Here is a 10894-nt window from a genome sequence, read left to right as displayed (position 1 = left end):
TGCTCTTTTCATGGGGAAGAAGCCTGGCTCCTGCCTACCTCCTTTCTACAGAAAGACGCGCCTCAGCAGGGGTTTCCTGGGACTCGGTACCTGAGCTGCTGATGTTCTCAGAGAATGCTACTGGTGGCTTCTGGTCACAACCCTCCTGAACACTCTGGCTTTGACTTTTATTTTTTAGTGAGGGTTTGGATTGGCGCATCGCATTGCACAAACCTCAAGGACACGGTGTAGTAGGCTTTTCCTATGTGTACCCCGAATGCCCGCCCACTACCCAGGTCCAACCCAGGCCACTTCCAGTGCTCGAAGACCCTCAAGCACCTCCCAGTCAGCCCTGTCCCAGGAGGCAGCGCCGTTCCTACTTTAACCCCCACTGACTTTTATCCAGTTTCCTTTTGTTTTCTGCTTTTGTGGTACTGGGGTGTTGAACCCAAGGCCTTTTCACTGAGCTCTCTCCCAAGCCCCTTTTATTTTAATTCTTTAAATCTGAGACAAGGCCTCCACAAATCACTAAGTTACCCAGGCTGGGCTCAAACTCATTCCTCCTGCCTTAGCCTCCCAGAATACTGGGATTATAAGCCTACACCACTGGGCCCTCGTTACACGGGTCTGTTTTATCTGCTCTTAAACCTCATATGCAAAGTGTCAGATAGTCTGTGTCCTTCTGGGTCTGCCTCATGTAGTTCACACTGAGGTCCATCTCTGTTGCTCATCCCACCCTCCTTTCTCACTGCTGATTAGTTTTCCCTTGAGTCATTCATCACAACCTACGTGTGGCCATTTAGATTGTTTCTTGTCGTTAATTAATGCATCCGTGGCACCTTCTTGATGCTCAAAACCATGGCAACACGTCCTTGGAAGCGGATTTTCAGGGAGATGTCTGGTGAAGAACTTGAGAAAGGAAAGGAAGCATTCAACGATTCTGAGCTTCTCTGGACTGTAAACTGGGAGCTGCTGGATAATATATAAGAGGAGAGGCAGAAGCAGAGAAGCCCCTAGGGGAACCCACTCACATCATCCCTGAGCTGGACCAGCCTGGTGGCTACCACGCAAATTACCACACATCCAGTGAATACAAATGCATTCACTCCCATTCAGGACGTCTGAGGCCATGCTGCCCCCAGGACTGGCTTCTTCCGCAGGCATGGAGGAGAACCTGCCAGTCCTCAGCCCTCATGGAATTATGGCTATGGAGCTCCAGTCTCTGCCATCTCCATGTCTCTGGGTCTCCAAATCTCTCCTTCCCACGCCCTAGGACCAGGTATTGGCTTTGGGGCCCGATCGCCCCAGGGAGGGCTCATTTTAACCAGTCATATTCTGAAAGAACCTTTTTCCGGATACAATCTGATTCCCCAGATACTGGGGATTAGGACTCCAATGTAGTTTGCAAGGAGCCCAGCAGAGACTACTCCTGCTCTCCTGTGCTTGCATGACGGAACCCACATGGGTGTGTGTGGTGGGCCCAGCCTAAGGATGTGCTTGTCAGTGCTGCAGCTTCACTGGGGCCTGCATGGCCAAGGGCACGAGCACACGTGCACGTGCGTACCTACGCCGTGTGTCCAGGGTGTGGAGACCCTGCTAGACAGGCTGGGAAGGGTGGCAATACTGGGTTGTGGTAGCAGGGGGAAGAGGGCCTTGGGCCCAGCCCAGAGCCTGCGCTGAGAAAAAAGGCCCAGAGCATCTGCTGAGCTGGGGTGCAGGCCCCAGTGGTGGTTCCCATGGCTGCCAGCACCCAAGTCTCCTTCCAGGAACATTCCTCGAGAGCCCCTGAACCCAGGCTCCTGTCCTTTGCACCCCACTTGCCTGGTCTGAGAAGCGCTGGCTGACTCACTCCCTCCCAGCGCCCGGAGCCAGCACCAAGCTACCTGTAGTACCAGCCACAGAGGGTGGGACAGTCACCGGCCCAGCTCCCATGGGAGCGGCACCCAGCACATCTCATGCCCACCACACCCTCAGTCTGTGGCCCACATTTTACATCCCAATAACCAAAGAAAGACTGGTGAGCCCAGGGCAGAGGGCGCCTAAGAGGAAGCTGCATGGCTCCCTGCAAACCCACCACCTGCAACAGACCTGTGGAGTGTCCCCAGTAGTGGTGTAGGCTGGAGACCTGCCTTGGCTGAAGGGCCTCATTTAAACTTCACTCCCAAGTTAAACTCTCAGTCCCCATTGGACTGATGGGGTCGCTGGGGCCTTGGGGACCAATACTGGTTTATATGTGTGTTGGATAATTTGTTTTTTGAGCTGGCCCTCACTATGTAGTTCAAGCTGACCTTGAACTCGCTATGAAGCCCAGGCTGGCCTGGAACTCCCAGCAATCCTCCTGCCTCAGTTTCCCGATGCTAGGGGTTACATGTGTGCGTTATATCAAGGTTTTTTGTTTTTTTTTTTCCTTTCTCTGGCTGGAAACACACCCTCCACACCAACTCTCACTCAAACCACAGTGATTCCCCACAGCCTGCTTGCCCACTCAGACCCTTAGAGAGTTGCCTGCCTGTGCCTCCCCAGGAAGACCCAGGACAGGGAGGTGGGGGTGGGGTACTCACCTTTCCCCTCCTGCCCTCCTGGTTCCTCCAAAGGGTCCTGCTTAGGAGCAGCCCTAAACTCACTGCCTCTGGGTCAGGGGGTAGGCAGGGCTGAGGCTGGGGGACAGTGCCCTGCGTGGAGCAAGCGTGGAGGAACTGCAAGGAGCATCCCACAGGACTCAGACCCGCCCCCCAGGTAGGGGCCTGTGAAAACTGCCTGCAGCTGGGGACAGGGACACCTGAGTCTCCCGCCCTGCTGGGGCTGGGCAGCCAGTGCCCTTGAGCCAGCATCGCCCCGCCCAGGCATGGCATGGGGTGACGGGGGAGGGAGGAGGCAGCCGTGGCTCCCAGCTCCTACATGGGCACTCATTACCCAGCCCTCCCCGGCTACGGGAGGGGGCATCATGCCAGGACTTGGCACTGACTACAAAGGGTAGGGGGCACCCCCAGCACTCCCGCCGCCGGCGGCTGGAGGAGGGGCTGTGACGTTTGGTGGCCTCATGTGGCCAGGAGGAAGCAGCTAATTGCCGACCTGATGACTGGCGGCCTGAGATGTGGGGTGATGGTGTCACAGGCAGCAACGGCAGGCACTGGGGCCAAGGAGGGGCCACTGTGCTGGGGTGGGCACACATCGCCAAGGCAAGCCCAGGACGCCAGGCCCAGGGAAGGAGGGTGTGGGGCTGTGACCGTGGGAAAGGGCTTTCCCAGGCTTCCCTCAGCTTCCAGGGAAAGAGGTCAGAGCCCCGAGGGGTAGGGGGATGGGCGGGGGGCTGCAGAGGTTGGGTGCACTGTCGCCACCCCCCACCTACCCACCTCTACCTCCTCAGTGCCCTCTCCTCCTCTTATCCCCCTTTTTGCCCCCCACAGCTTGGTGAGGAAGGAGAGAATAGGTAGGGTCCTTCTCACCAGGAATCTCCCAGCACAAGCCAGCACCCACTGCTGAGGGCCAGAGCTCTGGGAAGAAGCATGGGATGCATGGGCTAGGCTCCAGGGGGATAGAGACAGGGACTACAGCTCTGGAGACCAGGGATGCTAGAGGAGGTGGCACCACAGGTTGTGCCTATCTAAGAGGAGGAAGCCAGGACCTTTTGCATCAAGGGCCATCCTGTCCCCTCCTGGTGGAAACCAAGGCCTTAGCTTCTAGACCATGCAGACATGACCTTCAACTGCCTGAGCAAGGCCAGGACTGGGTGGGGAGCCTCACAGGATGGGGTGCTGGCCCCCAAACTCCCACGGCAACCAGCGACAAGACCCATCCATCTGCAGGACAGTCTTCTGGGCCCTGGCGCCCCCTGTGGGCAGGGCCTGGGGACTCAAGTGTTCAGGTGACGAATCTACACGGTCCTCAGGAAGTGCCTGTCTGCTCCGGGAGGATGCACGAAGGGAGAGACACAGCCCTGCCCTCTCTTGGGCTTTCAGATATGACACTTGAGGTTTTAGGAGCACTCAGTCTACTTGGGGCCCGTATTAGACATCTCAGCTGCCTCGAAGGCTGCCAAACAAAAATAATGCAAAGCACCCAGTTGAGTAGGACAGCAGGTTGACAGACTGACACACAAACCGTGTGTAAGCAGACGCGGAGCCCCCACGGAGGCATCCGAGGTGCGCTTACACCTCGAAAAAAGTGCTCGGCTCCACTGGAAGTCCTGTGTTTATTGGCAGATCTGTTCCCGTAGGCGGCCCCCGTGGGAGCAAGAAAGGGGACCCCATGGGAAAGCAGGCGGCACTCATCCCCGCCCCGCTTGCGGTGCTGGGAGGAGGGTCCCCTGCGGCTCAGCCCCAGAAGTTTAGAATTCCTTCCAGGCCAGATCCCTAATCCTCCCGCGCACAAAGGCCGCCTTCTCCTGCCCTCCCGAGGGCAGTGGCAGTGCCACCAGGGCCTCTCTAAGCCCCTTTGAAGCCTCCGAGACCGCACCGCAGGGGGCCCCGCCGCTATGCCAGCCACGCTAGCTATGTCGCCGGCCACCGCGCCCCCCACTAATGCCGGCTAATCTGGCTAATAAATAATCCTCCGCTTCTACGCAATCCCCCGCGCTGATCTGGGGTGTCCTAAAGCCAGACCCCCTCCACCCCACGCCCTGTTGCTGTGTGCGTGTGTCGGGTGGGGAGGGGTTCTGTCCCATATAACACATCTACGTCGTTCTCACTTCTGGGATCGGTCCCCAGAACCCGCGGCTGGTCACTGGGACCCGCGGTTGACGCAGCGCCCCCTGGAGGAGGGACGAGGCCAAGCAGCCAGGAGCCCAGGGTGCAGACACTCCCCCATGAAGCCCCAGTCCCTTCTGAGAGGCCTCTGCCAGTGCTTTGGGTCCCTACCTGAGCCTCCAAGTCTGTGTCACAGTCAAGCTTGCATCACTTCTGACGAACTCATAACCAGCCACCCTCCTGCACCAGGCTACTCCCCGGAACCAGGCCACCCCTTCTGGGCTCAGAGCCTGCCTTCTGGCCCTGTCCTGGGAGGCACCCACTCCCTGCTTGCCACACCCACCTCCTTGACTGGCACACTGAGGCCTGTAGGTAGGGTGGCTGTTGAGGGCGTGTGCAGGGCAACAGGAGCCCACAACTCCCAGGTCAGCTCACCTAAAGGTGGCTTTCTGGCCAGGCCGCCCCCATGGCAAGGATCACCTTCCTGAGGAGAAAGGCAGCCCCCACCCTAGACGGGCTGCCCTTCCAGCTGACCAGCTGGGACCTATTGGCTCTGGAGACATGGTGAGGGCCAGGAGAGGATCTTGTGGAACCAAAAGCCAGGTACCAGGGGCGTGGACACAGTGTCCTCACCCAGTGCAGCTCTGGTCTCTCCTCCACCTCAGCTCTTTCCTGGGCTGGGCACAGGTGGGTCTCCAGGGATGCTGTTCAGGGGTTGGGCAAGAGCCTGTGCCATCCAGCTAGGTGCCCTGAGGGCAGGCAGACCTGGATCCCAAAGCCCTGGGCATCTGATCCTCAGGCTGGGATCTCCCCACACCAGCGCCACCTCTGTACTCTGCAGATTCCTAGCCATGTCCTTGCCCCTAGGGTCCCTTTGCCCCTCTTCTCTGTGATCTTCCTGTACCTCAGGTGGTGGCAGGGAGCCACACATGTAGCCAGGTGCCACTCTGCATCCCTGTCTAGCCACCTGAAGAGCAATTGTGCCTGAGGTCAGAACAGTTCTCAGGAGGGACTGCAGCTCCACCCCACGCCTTTGCAGTAATGGGGATTAAACCAGGGCCTTCACGCCATGTCACCAGCTCTTTTTAAATTTATTTTATTTTTATTTTTGAGACAAGTTCTTGCTAAGTCACTAAACTGCCTATGCTGGACTTGAATGTTCAGTCCTCCTGCCTCAGCCTCCCGGAGTGCTGGGATCTCAGGTGCTCACCATGCCTGCTTCTTTTTCTTTTTTAACCTAAAGTTCTTGAGAGCAAGATCAGATCTCTGCTTAGCAATGCACCTCCTGAAGGCCTGGGGAAGCCATGGTGAGTCTACTCTGCCACAGGGTGTTTCTGGGGTCTGCACTGTGCTACCTTCTTTAGCAGGCTCTTCCCCAAGGATAGGACTGTATTCCCCTCAGATCCAAGTCCCAGAAGACAATGGCGCCTGCCCTTAGACGAGACCTACACCTCCCCCAGTTGGCTCCCCTGGCATCCAGGCATTCCGTGCAGGACACCGTCTGTCACCCTCTGATGAATGAAGCCTGCTAAGAATAACTCAGCCCTGTCTCTAAAGGACATAGGTGGGAAGCCAGGGCTGGGCCAGGGAGTATGGGCTCAATCTGTTCATCCAGCAGCACTTCCTGGGTGCCCCCTGGGCACTGGAGGAGACATGGAGAGCTCCTCACAGCCCCCTGCTTTGCCATCCCTACTGATAACATCCAGGAAGTGTCCCCAAGACCTTGGGGCAGAAATGTCAGCCCCCTCCGTGCCTGAAAAGAAGCTCCTTAGCCTCTAAAGCAGAGACCTGGAAATCAGGTCTTGGGTGGGGGGCTGCTTCTGTGGGCCCCAGTGGTTAGTCTGTGACACACACATGCATGCATGTGTGTACATGGTTCTATTATAGGGCCTCAGACCCTGAATTCTCTCCTGGTCACACAATCCAATGCTCTAGAGGCCAGTGGCCCGGAATCTGGGTGCTGACCATTCAAAGCCAAGCAGGGACTGTGGGCTTCTAAAGCCAATACAGGTGGACAAGAGCTGGAACTGAGGCCTTAAAACCTCAGTGCAAGCCAGACACAGCGGCACCCTTCTGTAATCCTAGCAACTGGGAAGGTGAGGCAAGAGGATCACTACAAGTTCAATGCCAGCCTGCGCTGCATAGTCAGATCCTGCCTCAAACAAAACAAAACAAGACAAACTGGATGCAATGACGCAGTCTACCCCTTCCCTGCTGTAAGCCAGGGGGCTCATGGAGGTCCAGGCTTTGGATCAACGAAGGCCTTCCCTGGAGTTTCTTCCTACGCCCAGGACAATGGCAGAGTAGGAGTGAAGGCCAGGGCAGACTCAGGAAGACTCAGGGAGCCTCACAGCCATCTACCTACCTAAAAAGTGCTGGGTATAATAGCTCAGTGCAAAAGCCCTGAGTTCAATTCCCAGTGCTGAGAGTAAAACAAACAAAAAGCACTAAAACATCATCAGGATGTGGCCCAGGCAGCATCAGAGACTGAGTTTCTGGTTTAAGCAGATCTAACAAGAGCCGGTCTTGGGGGTGCTATTGCTGGAATGGATGGATGGATGGATGGATGGATGGATGGATGGATGGATGAATGAATGAGGCTGGGTGGATGTGTGAATGAATAGAGGGATGGATGAATACACCCATGAGTACAACAGAGAATGTCCAGGCTGCGCTGACCCCTGGAGACCTTTCACTTTTTCTCGGAACTGACTGTGACCCAGGCACTATGCCAGAAGTCCCGCAGACCACGAGCCTAGGGTCTGTCCCAAGGGCAGCACACACTCACACAGGAAAGCACCTTTGAATCACCCAGTTGACTGATGGATAGTTACGTTACACTGGGCGACACTCAGGGTGGCAGAAGAGATGTGTGGGAGATGCTCACCCTGACCCCATCCCAACGCTACCTTCGGGCCCCTTGCCAGGATACCCCACCTCATAGATTCTTTCTCCTCCTCCTCCTCCTCCTCCTCCTCCTCCACGTCCTCCTCCTCTTCCTCCTCCTGAGGTCTTGGGTGCATTGACCTGTCCCTTCTCTGGTACTGATCCATCCTGCAATGCCTGGCTCCATGCCCATGAGGCAGGCCCAGGAGCCTAGCATATGCCTTACTCATGCTTGGCAGGCTTGCCCCTGTCTTGCCTGCCTCAGTTTCCCTCCGCTAGTGCTTGGGAATATGACGTGAGTAGCAAATATGTCGGGTCAGCAGAGCCACCCTAGATAGGATGCTGTGAGCACTGAGATGGCAAAAGGGTGTAGGCATGCCCAAGAGAGTTTAAGAGAACACACGGGTCCCTTGGAGTCCCCCAGCCTGGTCCCAGGTCAGATCTGTCTTCCATCCATGCTCAGGTCCTGCTCTGTCTCCGCTGTGGCCACTGACCCATGAGTGACTCACAGGCGGCTGTGGGCACAGAGAGGAGAAAGTGACCCTGTTGAGCTCATGCAATTAGCCCAGACGCGCCCTCACCGCAGAGCGCCTCGCAGCTTCACGCACGCATGTCCCAGGCTGCCCTTCCCAACCGCAGCATGGCTCTCGCTGCTTATTTTAGACTGATGCTGCCTCCAGAAATGTCAGCACAGTGGCCTGCCAAGGGTGGCCCAGTTCACCCCGCTTATTCAACCCAGGGCCCAGGGGACTCCAGAGAGTGTGAGTGATGTTTCTCATGTCACACAGCACCTATCAGGGTGGTCAGAAATGACAGCAAGCTTCCGGAGCTGAAATCCAGCCATCCTCAGCTCCAGGATGGTTGGCCTCAGACAGCCCTGCCCTGGAGTTCTGGAGCCCGAGTGGATCTGAACCCTGGTTTACGAGTTATGCAGCCTACGCAGCTTCATTCCCCATGTCTAAAGCCAGGCTAACTGTGGCATCCTCCCAGGCTGCTGTGAGTATTTCCTGGGCTGGTGTGCGAGAGTGGCGTGGGGACGTGAGCATGCCCAGACACGCCTGGTGTTTGGTGGAGCCATCCCGACTGGGCCTTCGGTATGGAAAGTTCAGAAATTCATTTGTATCCTTTTCCTCATAGAGGGGACCAGACATCTAACCTGACTTCTGGAGGAGCAGCGTGAGTTTCGTGTGGCAGTTACCACCCATAGAGGGCAGAGAGGCAGCAAGGACTGCTGGGGGGAGGAGCCTGGAGTAGACCCTCCGACCCCTGAGCGGTGGCATCTCTATCTGCTCATCTGCGAAGCAGGGGTCCCAGCCTCCAGCTCACCAGGCAGCTGTGCACATTAGCCCAGGGGCCACCCGCTGACCCCCCTCTCCAGCCCTTCCCTCCTCTGCCAGGAGCCAGCTGTCTCGGGCCCAGCAGCACCCAGATGGATAAACACTGACGGTTTCCTCTCCTTCCAGTGCCTCATTTATCAGTCATGGGGCTCTGGCCCTCGCACTCGATGAGCTGTGGCCCCAGGACACGTACAGGCTTGGGGTGGTCTCTTTCCAGCTGGGGATGCTGGGCGATGACTCAGTAAATTAACACATGGACCAATTCCCAGAACTCACCCAGAGCGCTCACAGTGGGCAGCCCTCCAGTGTCCCCAGGCCCTGGCTCACCTCGGAGAATGGTCACTCTGCTCTATAGTGTCCCATCTGCCACTGCCGTCTTTGGTCACCCCCCCCCCAATATGACCCTGCCCCCATCCCACCCCTCCTCCATCACAGCCTAGACAGCCAGTTCTATCTACAGTCTCCCTGGCAGAAGCCTTCCCACTACTGTTCTGTTACCGTAACCGTGGCTGGCACTTCTTGTGGTCTGGCTGCAGCCCTTTCCTGCTCCTGGGTCATACCTGTCCCCTACCTACCCACCCCAGACCATGGGATGAGTTGATCCTTCTTGCCCCTGCCACAGTCAACTCTCCAGCAGAACCACCAGTGTCCTGGGACCACTCCTCACACCACACATCTCTGCAGACCTGAGCTGCTCGCGTTGGGGAAAACTGGAACACTCCTGATGGGGCAGCACAAGCGCCACTTGGGCTCCCGTTGTCCCACTGATGCCTAGAAAGCTGGACATGAGCTCTGGCCTCAGGTGCTGGGGCACAGCTTGAGCATCATGTCCTCAGCCCCCCACATAGCTGGGACTATAGGTGCACACTACCCTGCCCACCCAGCTTATCTCAGATTTCATTTGTCTGAAAAAAAAAAAAGTTTTATTTGTTTAAAGAAATTCATTTTTGAGTATTTTTTTTTCTGAGTAGTAAATTATAAGATTTTTTTTCTAGCCTTTATGCCATTTTGATTTGAAACAAAAACTGTTTTCAGCCCAATTTCCTGACACACAGCTCCTAAGACCCTTGGAATCACTTGGGCAGTGCTTCCTCCTGGGTGCCAGTGAGATGGCAGTGGCTTGGGGCTTCTAGGTAGCATCAGGATGGAAGCCAGTTTCCAGGGAAGCCAACCATGGGATGGATGGGCAACCGTACCCCATCCCCCATTTCCAGGAAGGAGAGCAAGGGCTGAAGGTCGAGCTCGTCACCCTGCACTATGATATAATCAATGGCACCTCCTTAATGAACCTGCCATAATGCCCAAGGGACTGGCTCTAGACAGCCTCTGGGCTACCAACCATGTAGATTCCAGAGGCTGCTGTGCCCAGACAGCATATGGACAGGCCATGGCCTTTCCCACACACCCTGTCCTATGAAAGCTCTCCTTCTGGATACTCCCATGTACCCTCTTAGATAGCCCTTGTGATATGTTGACTAGTAAACCAAGTGCTACCCTGAGTTCTAGGAGCCTCTCTGGCAAAGGAATTGAACCTAAGAAGGGGGTGGTGGGAGCCCTCAGTTAGCAGCCCCCAGATCAGGGGTGCAGAGCACAAACAGAACTGGGGAGCAGCATGGTGAGGGAGATAAGCCAGACTCAGCAAGGCCAATAGCCCAGGTTCTCCCCGATATGCGGAATCTAATAAATGTGCCATCGAAGTGGAAGGGAAATTGTTATTAGATGAAGAAGGGCAGAGGGCGAGTGGAAGAGATATAATAGGGGAGAGGGATGTGATCCAACTGTATCGTGCACCTTGGAACCCAATGTTTTGCAAAATTAATAGGCACTGAATCCATGTTTTTTTGAGCTTCATATTTTATTTACAAGAAAATGAAGACCAATAATTTCTGACATTGCCAGTTAAATATAAGACCCAATGCTATTATGGGCTACTGGACTCTTTTAGAATATTTTGCTGAGTTTACACACCTATAATATTCAATAACGGAACTTAGAAAAAATGGGGTA

This window comes from Octodon degus, unplaced genomic scaffold (genome assembly GCF_000260255.1).
Source record: "Octodon degus isolate 3935 unplaced genomic scaffold, OctDeg1.0 scaffold00005, whole genome shotgun sequence".
Lineage (NCBI taxonomy): Eukaryota > Metazoa > Chordata > Mammalia > Rodentia > Octodontidae > Octodon > Octodon degus.
This window is presented reverse-complemented; position numbering follows the sequence as displayed.